This window comes from Haemaphysalis longicornis, unplaced genomic scaffold (genome assembly GCF_048455015.1).
Source record: "Haemaphysalis longicornis isolate Haplotype H1 unplaced genomic scaffold, Haemaphysalis longicornis Haplotype H1 scaffold_9, whole genome shotgun sequence".
Taxonomy (NCBI): Eukaryota; Metazoa; Arthropoda; class Arachnida; order Ixodida; family Ixodidae; genus Haemaphysalis; species Haemaphysalis longicornis.
Window position 1 is genome coordinate 80180572 of NW_027526460.1, and position 13480 is coordinate 80194051.

The window sequence follows — 13480 nt, forward strand, 5'->3', positions numbered from 1 at the left end:
GCTAATATCGGCAAGACAAAGGCGTATGTCGTATGTTTTCTCTTCGCACGCCACTTGTGATGAGGGGGTTGACGGCGGCTGACTTTCTGCGATGTTCAGGAATCTGTTGTGAATTCGGTTCTTTACTATAGTGGCGGCTGCCTTGTTGATTAAGAGCGGAACAGAGCTAACTCCTGTGCACATGACACTCCGTACGTGGCGACAAAATCTCGGAGTTTTCTTGCGATCCCCCGAACTGGTTTACAAGGTACTGCTCATAGATCGATGCAGGCTTGTTTGTACAGGGTAAATGTTGTTAACGAGATAAAAAAAAAAAAACACAGGCGTCACCCTTATGCAACAATATCTATAGGTTTTCTTCTTTGCGCAAAGCAGGACCCGAAATGTTTTGACACTGAGTTGTCACTTAGTACCTACCTCACTAGTCTCAAAAGTTATTGGACTTCAGCTTGGCGGGCTGTCGAGAAGCTGTCTATCAAAGGGGAGTGCGGCTTAGTAAGGCGACGCAAAGTTGCTTTGATCTTAAGAGTGAATGAAGGTCATTCCCGGGTGATTCAGTCAGTGTCGTTAATTAAAAATTGCTCTAATCATTCTGCGTGGAACCAACTACAGATCATCCTGATAAAAAATTAGCTGGAGATTACGATGATTCCTAATACGACATTTTGGCGCAGCTGCTCATTGTTCGGCACTCACTCGGGGTTCTGGCGTCAGCCGTGCTGAGCCTCCGCTCTGGCAGCTCCTTTAGCTGCAGCGGCTGACGAAGCGCACGACCGGTTGCCTCACTCGCAGTTCAGCACTCACTCGTGATGGCTGCAGTGCGCTGAGGCAGCACTCACTCGTGGGTTCTCTCGACGGCAGCCATGGTGGGCCTCTGCGTCGGCTGCGAGAAGTGCGTCGCAGGAAGGGACCACGAACTGCGTCTTAGAAAGCGAGCGCACATCATCGCCATGCGCACGCCCCCCTCATTTTTTCGCCAAGCGTCGCGCAGTCGAGCGCCTCGTGCGGGCACAGCATACTGCCCCCTCCTCTCCCCCACCGCACACTTTCGGAGAGCGCTGGCTCGTGCCTCCACGGTGAACCGCCCTCCCCTCCCAATTTCGCGTCACTCGCCTCCTGTGCTCTCTTTCAGTCGTCGGTCTTCCCATCGTTCACCGGTCATGACGACGCCGACGCGGCTGTGCCGAGGGACGGGCGCCAAAGGGCTGCGCCTTGAAACAGACCAATCGTGTAGACATCATTTGTTTAGCTTAAGGTGCTTTGTATACTACGCTATGAATGATCGGGTCCACTGCCGAGCGTTTTATATATGCTGAAAAAAAAAACCCACAAAAAAAGTACGATTTCAGCGCTTGACGTTTTTCTTTCTGGCATCATCTTCTTGCAGGTACTTGGAACTATCTGACAAGAAACCCTGGCCTCCATACACCTCTACTAATCACTCGTTTGTGCTGCTTGCTCACGATACGGAGACGATATTACGCTCTTATCGGGAACATTTTTGCGACCTTTGGAAGACATCCTCGAGCCCTCCTTCCGGCGGCTGATGAAAGATGGCTCGTACTTTAGCGTGATGTTTTTATTTTGTAGATTTTGTAGTTGATAGTTAACAATTTATTTTTGGTTGTATTTAAATAAATTTTATTTTTTGTTAACCGCCTGATTGTGTCCGCGTGGCAGAACTAAGATCAACATGTCCCTAGCCTGTTACGATCGATATTCAAAGAACAATCTGTTCGTTTAACAGAAGGATAAAAAAATTAAGGAAGGTCGCACTAACGAGTAAGACTTGAAGGTAGCGAAGCTGTCAGCAACCTTCATCATCATGACAAGCAAGTCCACAATTGCAGCCGATTTGCTTCTTCTTCGCTGCCGCAACGACCTTTACTCCATCATTGTTGCTATAAGTGTGTGTGATAATCACTGGACACCACATTTAGAGGGGTGTACGCTCTGGCATGTCTTTCTCGTTCCGGGTAAGTGTTGCCACGATTACGACGAACGCTGGAGATCTTCTTTTTGGCCGATCTTGGCAAATCTTCCTAAGCTGGTATCCTTGGTTTGGCCAACCTTGGCCAGTTGGCCAACCTGGCCAATTAGTTGTGACAATACAGAGTAGTGGGCCCGTCAAAGCCGATTAGGCTTGAGGGACTGGGCCCGGCAAGTCAACAAAGCGAAACAAATGAAATGCAAAGAGGTACATGTACTCGCCGAAAACTCAGAAGGAGCGCATCAAATAAAGATAAGCATGTATACAAGAAAAACACTTGTTAGGTTCAATACTTACAGTGAATTAATAAGTAGATTGTACAGCATACAGATTCAACGCTTCCTCAAGTTGCATTTTAGAGCGTGCAACAGAAATATCATCTGGCAATTCATTAAACATTTTCGGGACATAAACACATCTTCGTGCCATACCATATCGAGTACAAGAACGAGGGACAACAAAACGAGGGTGATCTCGTACAACTCGAAAGGACTTCAGTTCAACCTTGAAATCAGGAACACAAAAATGATTAGTAATGACCGTACGAATAAAGCGAGCATCAAGAGGGCAAACACAAATTTTTGAAGATGCCGGTGGAGTTATACATGGGAGAACCGTAGGCTATAGATATTAGTATGTTTTTCAATATAGCATCAACTCTCGTTTCCCACAGCTAGCAAAAACGGTGATCCCATACCTTAACACAATGTGTGCGAGTGCATGAGCTACACTTTTCTTTATATGCATGGGGACAAATGTTTTCATATGAAACAGCACACAAGCCACTTTACGAAGTTTGTCACAAACAAACGCTAAATGTTGTTGCCATGGTAATGCACAGTCCAACAGAATTTCTAGGTACTTGACATACTCAACGTATTCAACAGGGTTACAATGCAAGTACACAGGAATATTAATAAATGTAGTTTTTAAGGGGTTCCGGAAGCAGATCAATTTAGTTTTATTGGCATTTATAGTAATTCTTTTTTGTGAAAACCATCCTACCATATTACCAAATTGCTTATGTCACATTGTATTATTAGTAATTGCACCTCTTTTTTAAAACCAATTTTTAACCAGATAATAAGACATTATATAAATATTATTATTAATATTGTTATTATTATTATTATTATTATTAATAGTAGTAGTAGTAGTAGTATTCCTCGGGGCACGTAAACAGACCTAAGTGCCCCGAGGAATTTTTAGAAATGCAATGCGCCGTCTGTTGGGAAGGACTATTAGCCTGCCTCGGCAAATTTCACAGATGTCAAATCTGGCGAAGCCTCCATATATTCCCCATTATAAGGCGCTTGCGCAAGGATTGATGCGCAGTACAGAAGTTGACGACATCAGTGTGCAAAAGCCAGACGTTAGGGCTAACGTCACACTTTGAGGTCTAACGTCGTCAACCGGCACCCGCCGCTCGACACACAAAGCACCGTTGCTCGACACGTAGTAAGGCTCAACTCGCAAGCTACCAAGCGTTAGGCCTTAGAGCACGTTAGGCCTAACGGCATGCTTGTAGGTCTATCATCATCAACTGCCGTCAACTGCACAGGCACTCGTGCCGGTCGTCAAATATGCATTGAAAGGCCCTCACTCGCACTCACATTCGCACTCACATTGGAGTATCTGTTGTCAGAACGTAAAACTCAATGTTACCCACCCTTTCCTCCAGTCGACGTAGAGAGAGAGAGAGAGAAAATTTTTTATGGTTGCCTGGTAAGGGTTGGGGGGTAGGAGAGGTGGGAGTCCCCGCCCATTCCCCGTCAGTCATCATCCAGGAGTCCTTGGTTCCTGGCGGCGTCTTCGGCCATCCGGACTACTTGTAGCTGGACTTCAACGCCATAACCGCATTGCGCGTAGTTGTGGGCTGTCTGCGTGCTCTTATGTGGCCATTTTCTTGACAGCAACGGGGCACAGTCATTGGAAAACTCTACTTCGACATCTTTTCACGACTCTCTGTACACCAAAAACGAAAACGTTTCTACCCTTTCTCGATCACGCATTGGTGGCCGAAGAAAGCCGTTTCTGTAGTTTCGGACGCAATGTCTCTAGCCGGCTAACGACTTCTGGAGGAACAGAAAAGATTTTTTAAAAATATGAAAGGAACCCCTGTAGTCTTCCTTACGCTGCCACCACGCACGTATCTTGCCTCGTCTTCCACAAGAAAGTTTTGGAAGCGCGTGGAGACACCGAAGGAAGTAAGCGAAGCAGGGAGACAAGAATGACGGAAGTGTGGGAAGCCCCGCGAGCCTGCGCGTAGAAATGAGACCTTTTAAAACGCCCGCCCAGACGTCACAGCAATCTCGACTGCACGTTCTGGCTTGGGTAATCAGGTTGCAGCGGGTGGTTGGCATGGTGCGCCTTTTCTAGGGAAGCCCTTTCGATGCAAACTAATAACGAAGCTTTTGCTCAGGTTTCAATGGTGCTGGGAGAGGGCAATTAGACGTAGTGCCGCGGCGTACGCTCTCTAGCGAGCCGGAACTATATGGAAGCGATGCCCCGTTCAATACTTCAGAAGGCTTAGCAGTAAGCGATCCTCGAGGTGACGAACTTCAAAGCCCTTCAAGTTTCCCGTTGAAAGCGGGCTAGTTGGTGCAGTGGGAATTTGGTCTCGGTCCATCTGTGCGTCCCTCCTGTATTACACGAGGGAGATCAGGGGCGGTTTTGGTCCTGAAAGGGGCGTGGGAAGTGATGATGAAACCATTCGTGTTTCGCGGAATGGTGAAGACTTGAACTATTGTTTAAGTCTTGTTTTTTTATTGTTTAAGGCTGGGGACATTACTTACAGGACTAACTTAGGTATGAAAACTGCCTTGCAGTTATGACCTCTAAGTTACTAGAGGCGAAGTTGAAAAGGCACTGAAGGAAATGCAAGGTGGAAAAGTCGCTGGAGACGATGGAATAACTGCAGACCAACTATAGAGTGCACCATAAAAAAGAGAACAAGATAGCGGGCTAGCGTGTGGGAACAGTAATTACTAAAAATCTCATCGTCAAGAGAAGGCTTACAAGGCGTCGATGACGCGTGTGTGTTAGCAGAAGTTATCGAAAAAAGTGGGACATTGCTAGAAATCTTCGCTCACTGACGCATAAACGGGGTGATGACGCGTTAACGCAGCCACTGGAAGTGAGTCGGAAAACGTAGCCCCGCAGTTTGGAGCTTTCTGCTAATCGTTAAAAAGTGACATACGGCTGAGGTGTTTTTAAGCACCTAAGCTCTTCATTGTGCGAGTTTATTATAGTGGCTGCCGAGAGACTGGACCAAAAGTGGAGGATGGATAGTCAAAAGAATCCGGAGACAAAGAGTGAACTAGGAATGGCTGGGGGTTCATAGGAGAGGCCTGCGTTCTACGGTGGACACAAGGGAGATGATAGTTATCATGATTTGCTACGTTCAAAACGCGCTTCAGGGGCCGTTGAATAGGACAACGGCGGGATCATACGTTATTTTATCTGGTCTCTCACCGACATTAGCCGGCGCCATTTTTATTTACGAATGTTCCCCTTTCGAGGTTACCCTTAGTATCTCCCTTTTATGTAAGGATCGGGACAGGTTCCAGGCAAATATTCTGTCACGAAAGGAGAGAGAGAAACATCTTTAATGGGCAAGTGAGGTCAGCCAAGCTGGGCGCCCGACTTGCTACACCAAATGGGGGTGAAGGGGGGATGAAAAAAAGCTTTATAAAACATCCCCCTCGCGAGGGGCACGATCAAATGCAGAGCATTTCCGCGGGGGGCGTGCCTGCAAGTCTTATGGATTACGTATTGGTTGTTGTTGTAATTGTTGTCTTCCAGCGTAGACATTGTCGATGAAGTCGATGGTGAAACGTGCCGTGAACCCCCTGCCGCGGCTATTACGCAACGTGGAGAGGCTACGACGCAACGTGGCGCGGCTATGACGCAACACAATCCAACACAATCCACTTTAATCCAACCCAATCCAAATCCAATCCAAGCCAAGCCAATCCAATCCAATCGAATCGAATCCAATCCAATGCCCTTCGCGAGAGAGTGTTATAGCGCCGAAATCGCGCCACCACATGAACGCGAACCGAACGCGGCGAGAGAGGGTGTTGCGAGCGGAGAGAAGGCGAGGAGGACGCGGGGGAGAGGGCGCACCTGTGGCCGACGGTTGAATGAGTCAAGGATATAAGGCGCGTGCGTAACCTTCCATTCTGTGTCGGCTCCGTGGAGCAGTCGGTAAAGTGCCGTGTACCTTGCGTTCCGCCCGCAGAGTCGTGGGATCGAAACCTGGCGCCGGAAGGTATTATTTCTTTATATAGTGTAGGGTGCGGACTACGTAGTGATGCGGACTACGGACGCCAACGCGGGTGACATCGTGAGTTACTAAAATGCTCTGCATTTAATATATGAAAAGGACTGGGCGCTGCCACGACTGCTACGATAATTAGCAGAACGTTCCACTGCTCGCTTGCACTAATACTATAGTGGGTTTCGGTAACGTCGTACAGCGCTCGAGAATCAGCAAAGCCTGAAGAGCCGCAGCCAACAGTGCGCAGAAGAAAACATTCCCCAAGGCGCGTCGTCTGCTCTGTGGTAGCAGACGCCGTGGACGTGGATTTTGCGGAGGAACATTGTTGTCGGTGCATTTGTGGTCCTAGGTGACATGACGCGGCAGTGCCCTCTCTCCCTACTGGTTGATTCTTGCGCAGAAGAAAACATTGCCCAAGGCGCGTCGTCTGCTCTGTGGTAGCAGACGCCGTGGACGTGGATTTTGCGGAGGAACATTGTTGTCGGCGCATTCGTGGTCCTAGGTGACATGACGCGGCAGTGCCCTCTCTCCTTACTGGTTGATTCTTGCGGCTTCTTTTACAGTGCTGCGTGAATTTCTGGAAGCGGAGTAGTGTAATGTACGAGGACTAGAGAGTATGGCTATTAGCACACTCTACACTCAGAACAATGGAGGGTTTACGTAGGGAGAAGATCAATGGGAGCGAGCAATGGTCAGCACTCTCCCCACGCACAGAGTGTACAAATAGGTGAGTGCAATTACAGGCCATCAACTTTTATATGGATGTTCATCCGTCTTCCCTAGTGGGAACATCACGTGTCCTCCGCTGATCACGTTGGGGAGGAGTGGGTTGTCGAGGAGGGTACTCGTACTGCTACCGCTCTGGGACGGACGCCATTCGCAGCCTGTAAATAAATAAGGTCTTTCTTCATACCCCCGATGTTTGGCCGATCCCCCGTTTGGGTATGTGCCCTTCACCAAGGAACAACAACAACAACAACAACAACAACAAAAACGAAAACAACAACAACAACAACAACTTCAACAACAACAAGTGAATACTATTTTACGACGCGTTCGGCCATTGGACGCTGATGCTTTCGGAGTCACTACATGGAGTGCTCCGTCACCCCCGTGTGGAACAGACCTCCCCAGTGGACTCGCTCGCTGGGATAAGGTGTTGCTGCGTATACTTCGAGGTGGGGTGGCCCTCTCTTCTTCGGTAACTTGAGCGTGGTCACCGCGATACCATGCCCCATTTACCAACAACTTATGGAAGTGCCCTTCTCTGAAGGCAGCGAGAACTCGACACCTCCGCGGCACAGGCCTTCATCCTGGAGGACCCGCCGATCTCCAGCGATGGCTCTGGGGGTCCCACCAGCGCTCTTTTTATGCCTTCGTGTGAGAAACAGGAGCGAACTTGTATCTGTAGTACTGTTAAGTTATGCCAAAGGGCACACTATCGCAATGAAAAAAAGTGCTAAAGTGTCTTAGTAATTTTTATGAAGTGGTAGATATTGTGACAACGCAGAGATAGGTTGTAGGAAGAAGGTGTATGTACAAAAGGCACCGTAGTCACCGGCACAGAGGCTGGTTGATGGCGCAAACCCAGTCCAGGCGAAACTCCACTTCGTCTCTCTTCTATTCCTTTTTGTCGGTCCTTCAAACCCCAGCACATACCCAGATAAAAAGAGATTGGACGTAGCTTGATATGCACATATGATTAGGGTCAGCTCCTGGCGATGCTGGCCAAGGTCTGCGACAATATTAACTATTCCTGGTCACTGGAAGAAACAAATGGTTTTACTGTTACCCAATACGTTACGGAGGAAGGTTAAATAGCTACTGCAGCATTGGCAAAATTGATGGCAACCTGTTTTTAAACAAGGGAACTTTATTATATTTTTTTAGGATTCAGTTCGCAGTACCATCAGGCGCGGCAGTAAATGCAAAAAAAAAAGGAGGCGTTCAATTTTAGTACGAGAAATTTGGTATTTATAATTCCATCGCACTACAAAACAACGGTTTCGCTTTACTGCCCTGCAAGGCGCTGCTTCAAATGCCTCGAAGCATCGAAACAAAATGTTGTTTCCTAGTTTGCCTGCCTGTTTTCGAAGCCCGTAAAACCCGCGAGTGCGGATAAAACACTCCACGAGGAAAACGGCCAGTTCTGGGGCCTTCCGCGCGAGAGTTTTCAGTCGATATATATGTTAATTATACAGCAAACAAGGCGCCTCAGGCGTCTGGACCACGTTCCCGCAGCCACCGAAAATTAGATATAATCTTAAACGCTTTTCGGTTTGTTGCGCCAGAAACAACATTCCACAGCCGGTTGCCTACAGGCAGTGAATTCAGCCAAACTAAAAGCAAAAAAAAAAATTCTAATGTAACACACACAACATTGAAAATAGTAGAAAATCGGAGAATAATAATAAAAATAAAAAGGCGAAAAAGACCGTCGGACATTCGCCGGGAATGTAGCGGCAGAAACATCGCCTCCGCAGTGCTTTTCCAGGGCTGCCATAATTGAACGGGCACAAGAGACCAGCGAAGAACCCCCTGAAAAAACAATTTGCGCGGGCTCCCTGCTAATTAGGCCTAGCTTGTCCGCCGCCTACTGCAGTCGTGCCGGGGGGACTTCGTTAAATAAGGCGTAAGGATTCCGCTGGTCTCGCGAGAAATTGGCGCTACAATGTTACTTTTATTTACTCATCCTTGTTTCTAACTGTTCTGCTTTTAGGTTTAAAATTTTCTTGCTCTCCACTCGCCCGAACCAAACGGTGCCCCAAATGGCCCTCAGGGGCGACTTGCGAATGAGACACGAGTGTATTTTTGCCTCGGCCACTGGTTTTCTTGATCAGCACGCTTAAGGACAATGTAACGAAAACGTCTATGCTCTTTAAGGCGAAGAGGAGCTAACAGCACGAACGTAAACATCTCGGCAGTCGTTATTTTGGATGTCCCCTTACTTCGTTGACCTGTAATCCCCACCCCCCTCTCATCTCCTCGTTCCTTTTTTCCCTTTATTTCTAGCGCTCATCAAGTCGTCGTCAGAGCAGTCTTCTCCTCTTATCCCGTCATGCATCACGGTTAATCTGGGGCTAATCCCGAACAGGAGAAAAGACGAGGGATCGAGAACTCAATTGAACTCCGGTTTCGCCGCCACCGAGTGTTACTAATTAATCCGGCTCGTGCGACTTAACTTGAGGCAACAGCCGATATCGAGTGCTTCCCTCCCTTTTTAAAGTTTCTCATTCTCGTTTTTCCCCCCTATTGTTTTTGTGTGAAAAAAAAATGGCTTTGCTAAAATATCCATGCAGTCCTGTCCAGTGGTCGGTTCAGCCGACGGGCTCAAATGAATAAGTGAGAATACAAATGGACTTCCTGTTTTCCACGCGCCCAATCTCGCATGAATGAACAGGCTGTTTTTACTTTTATTGTTGTCAGTATGTGATTAGTCGGTTTATAGCCTCCGTCTCCACTTTATCTTCACTCGCTATAGCAATGTACAGCCTATCATTGCGCATTCATGATCGGTGGAACGAGCACCTATAATGAGCTGCCTTGTTGTTAGCGCGGCGTGGAAGCTGGTAACGGGGACTTGTTCTCATTCGCTCTTTTCTTCATGTCTCGTGCTATCCTTCTATCGGAGATTTGACAGCTATCTCTTGTTCTACAGTAATATTTTAGAAAACATCACTCTTTCGGCGCCTCCAGGCTATCGCTTTCTCATCATCCGTTCCGCGTCTCGTTTGCATAACGTGGTCCCTAATTCACATATGATAGATAGATAGATAGATAGATAGATAGATAGATAGATAGATAGATAGATAGATAGATAGACAGACAGACAGACAGACAGACAGACAGACAGACAGATAGATAGATAGACAGACAGACAGACAGACAGACAGACAGACAGACAGACAGACAGACAGATAGATAAATAGATAGATAGATAGATAGATAGATAGATAGATAGATAGATAGATAGATAGATAGATAGATAGATAGACAGACAGACAGACAGACAGACAGACAGACAGACAGACAGATAGATAGACAGACAGACAGACAGACAGATGGACAGACAGACAGACAGACAAACAGACAGACAGACAGACAGATAGATAGATAGATAGATAGATAGATAGATAGATAGATATATATATATATATATATATATATATATATATATATATATATATATATATATATATATATATATATATATATATATATATATATATATATATAGAGAGAGAGAGAGAGAGAGAGAGAGAGAGAGAGAGAGAGAGAGAGAGAACTTTAATGACATAGAGAAGTCAAGTCTGCTTTCGACGTGGCCGCTTCGACGACGTGGTCATCGAAGCGGCGTCATTTTCCTCTGGGCGTATGCGGGCGGCTTAGCGGTATTGGACTCGCTGTACTGGAATATAGATTTCGGATCGCTTCACAGCGACCGGCAATGAGTCGACACCCACGCGCGTTCGTGTTAGGGCTTGTAGTGCTTTCATGCGTCTTTACGCAACGGAGTACTCAGAATAAACCAACTTTCATTCTCGAGACTCTTTTGAAAACCCCGGTTACCCACTTTTCCAGCGCAGCGAGGCAATAGCTGAAATCCACCACTTACTGTGGTCCTGTCTCGCCTTGCGTCCGACGAGGATGCGACAAGTTGCGGCGACGGGCCGCCGCGTAGACGATGCGACAGCGTACACTGCGTGGATACATGGGCCTCATCATCATCCCCTCTTGGGCTTCATCCGTAAAGCGGACATTGTCATGTTCATTTGATTAACGTTCCTCATCATCACCCCATACTGTTTCATCTATGCCCTGTGACAAAATAAACGCTAAAAAATGCAGTAAAGCCCCGCCACAACGAAATAGCTTTATCCGAAACCCCACTTCATTTGAAGTGTTTCCTATAGTTCATCTCACAACCTAGCTGCAGCACTGTGGAGGCTACATTGTTGTCCCCCTCAGGGCGCCTAACTCACCGCGAAGGAAGCGACAAAAGGCGCCGGGGCCGTGCGGTGCCACTTGCCGAGAGGGGAGAAGGGAGTGTCCTTTCAGGACCCCCATCACGGCGGATTAGGCGCCCTCAGTGGGCGCACTATTGATAACAATGTAGCCTCCACAGTGCTGCAGCTAGCTTGTGAGATGAACTATAGTCTCCACTGCAGTGCAGAGAAAGCACGTAATCCCCGCTTATAACGAAGCATCGCTTATAACGATAACAGTTTACTGCATCAAGGAATATGTTAGGAGGAGAGTTTATTGTACACGCCTTCTGACCCCCTCCTCGTGCACCCTTGAACGTTAACGCACAAAATGGCAAACCCCCTTCTTAAACCCCCAACTGGATGCGACATCGCGCTAAATTTCAAAAAGAAAAGTTCCCGCAACCTCTAGTAGCTGCAAGGAGCGGGAATCCTATCTCAGCAGTGATCAGGTAAAACGGCTTTTGCTCAACCCATAGGCTTTCATACTAAGTATGAAACTCTGTGGCTCAACCCGCTCCTTAGTTTACTGACCAGCGAAGGGGGGAGTGGAATGTCGGACACTGTCCGCGATCGCCGAGAAAGACAGTGCAGAATTTATTCCGGAGGAATGAACAGAAATATTTGCGTCATCCCGCTTTTCGCTTGAGTCAAAACTCGACCGATTAGATAGCCGGATCATTATCTTGCACAACACAGCGATCAACGTCGCATGAACAGAAGGGCAGCTAGCATTTTTTTTCAAGAGAGCCAGAACATTTCCAGCTATAAAATTACCCACGTTCGCATTTAGTGTTCTAAAACCCTCAAAGAAGAAAAAAATTCACCCCACCTCCCCGAAGGGAATCGTGAGGAAATGCGAATGCACATGTCGAACACGTATTTCGGGGTCTTCGGCTCGGCGTTGGCGTTTCGCAGCGGCTTCCCGAGCACGGAGTTCGGCGTCGGCAGCTCGCTTCAAGCGCTTGCGTTCGGCATCACGCGCTCTTCGCTTCGCAGCCTTGTCTTCCGCTTCTTCTTCTCCTCCGGTTGAAGATGACGTTGAAGCCACTACAGTGACGTCACCTCCAGCGAGAGGTGTAATGCTCGAACTGGATTGTATTACACTTCTTGCTCGAGGTACCGTTGCCGGCAGACATTCCATTTATATATACTTGCGACCGAGCGAACGGGAGAGTGGGGCGGGCGTCAAGAGGAGAAGCACCGAAGCACCGCGCCTACCCTCGCCTACACTCTCCCACACACGCGGGAGCTCCTGCGAGCTCCCGCGATGCGAGCGCCCTCACACGCCCGAGCGCGCTCCTCCTCTCCACTCACTCGCCGCTGATCCGCCCGCACCACCTGCTCCGTTTGCTAGGGGAGAGGAGGAGCGCTCGCGCTCGCAGCTGCTGCTATGGGAGGGGGGTTGAGAGCGGAGAGATAACACCTGCGGGCGCGCGGACGCCGCACGCCGCCTGACATGGCTCGACTAAGAAATGCATTCGCATTTAAAAAAAGAACCCGCACAAGGACACACTACTCGCTTTCCCCCCCCCCCCCCCCCCGTCACCGAGATGTAGGAACACGTCCCGAGAGGGCACACAACGCGGCCAGTGCTCAGCCACCCCGAAGCCTCCGTTTTGGCTTTAACACAGACGCTTATTGTTTTTCTCCTTCTTTCTACGTGACGCTCGACAGCGCAATACACTTCTCCACTGAACCACTACTGAGCCACCTCTAACTACATATTCATAGTTTTGGGAGTGTTCAGGCGTCTATTGACGCCTGAATTGACAAGAAAAGCCACAGACGTTTGGTCTCAGTTTGCTCCTCTTTTTTAAGGCGAAATCTTCTTTACTGTTACCGATAGCGTCCTGTCAAAAAACTAACGCATTTACTCATAGACCCGTTGGTCGACCAAAAAGCTCCGATAAGATCTCCCGATATACGCCGCGTGCATTAAACTGGACTTCCATTGTGCCGAAAGGGTTGCTTGAAAATCGCGAAAAAGGAATGGTTCTAGATAAGAAAATACTCGAATCGATCATGAAGTGGGAGTACAAATGTATACCTTTGTCTCATTAACCACGTACCCGTATACATTGACATCTTTCGTAGATACATTTACGTAGTGTGCAAAAAATTGTCGCATGGGTTCCTTCTTCGTTGGCGATTTCGGTATTTGAAGGTTCGACGATCGATTGGACGCAGTTTCACTGAAGCTTGGAAGCACTTTTAGAAAAG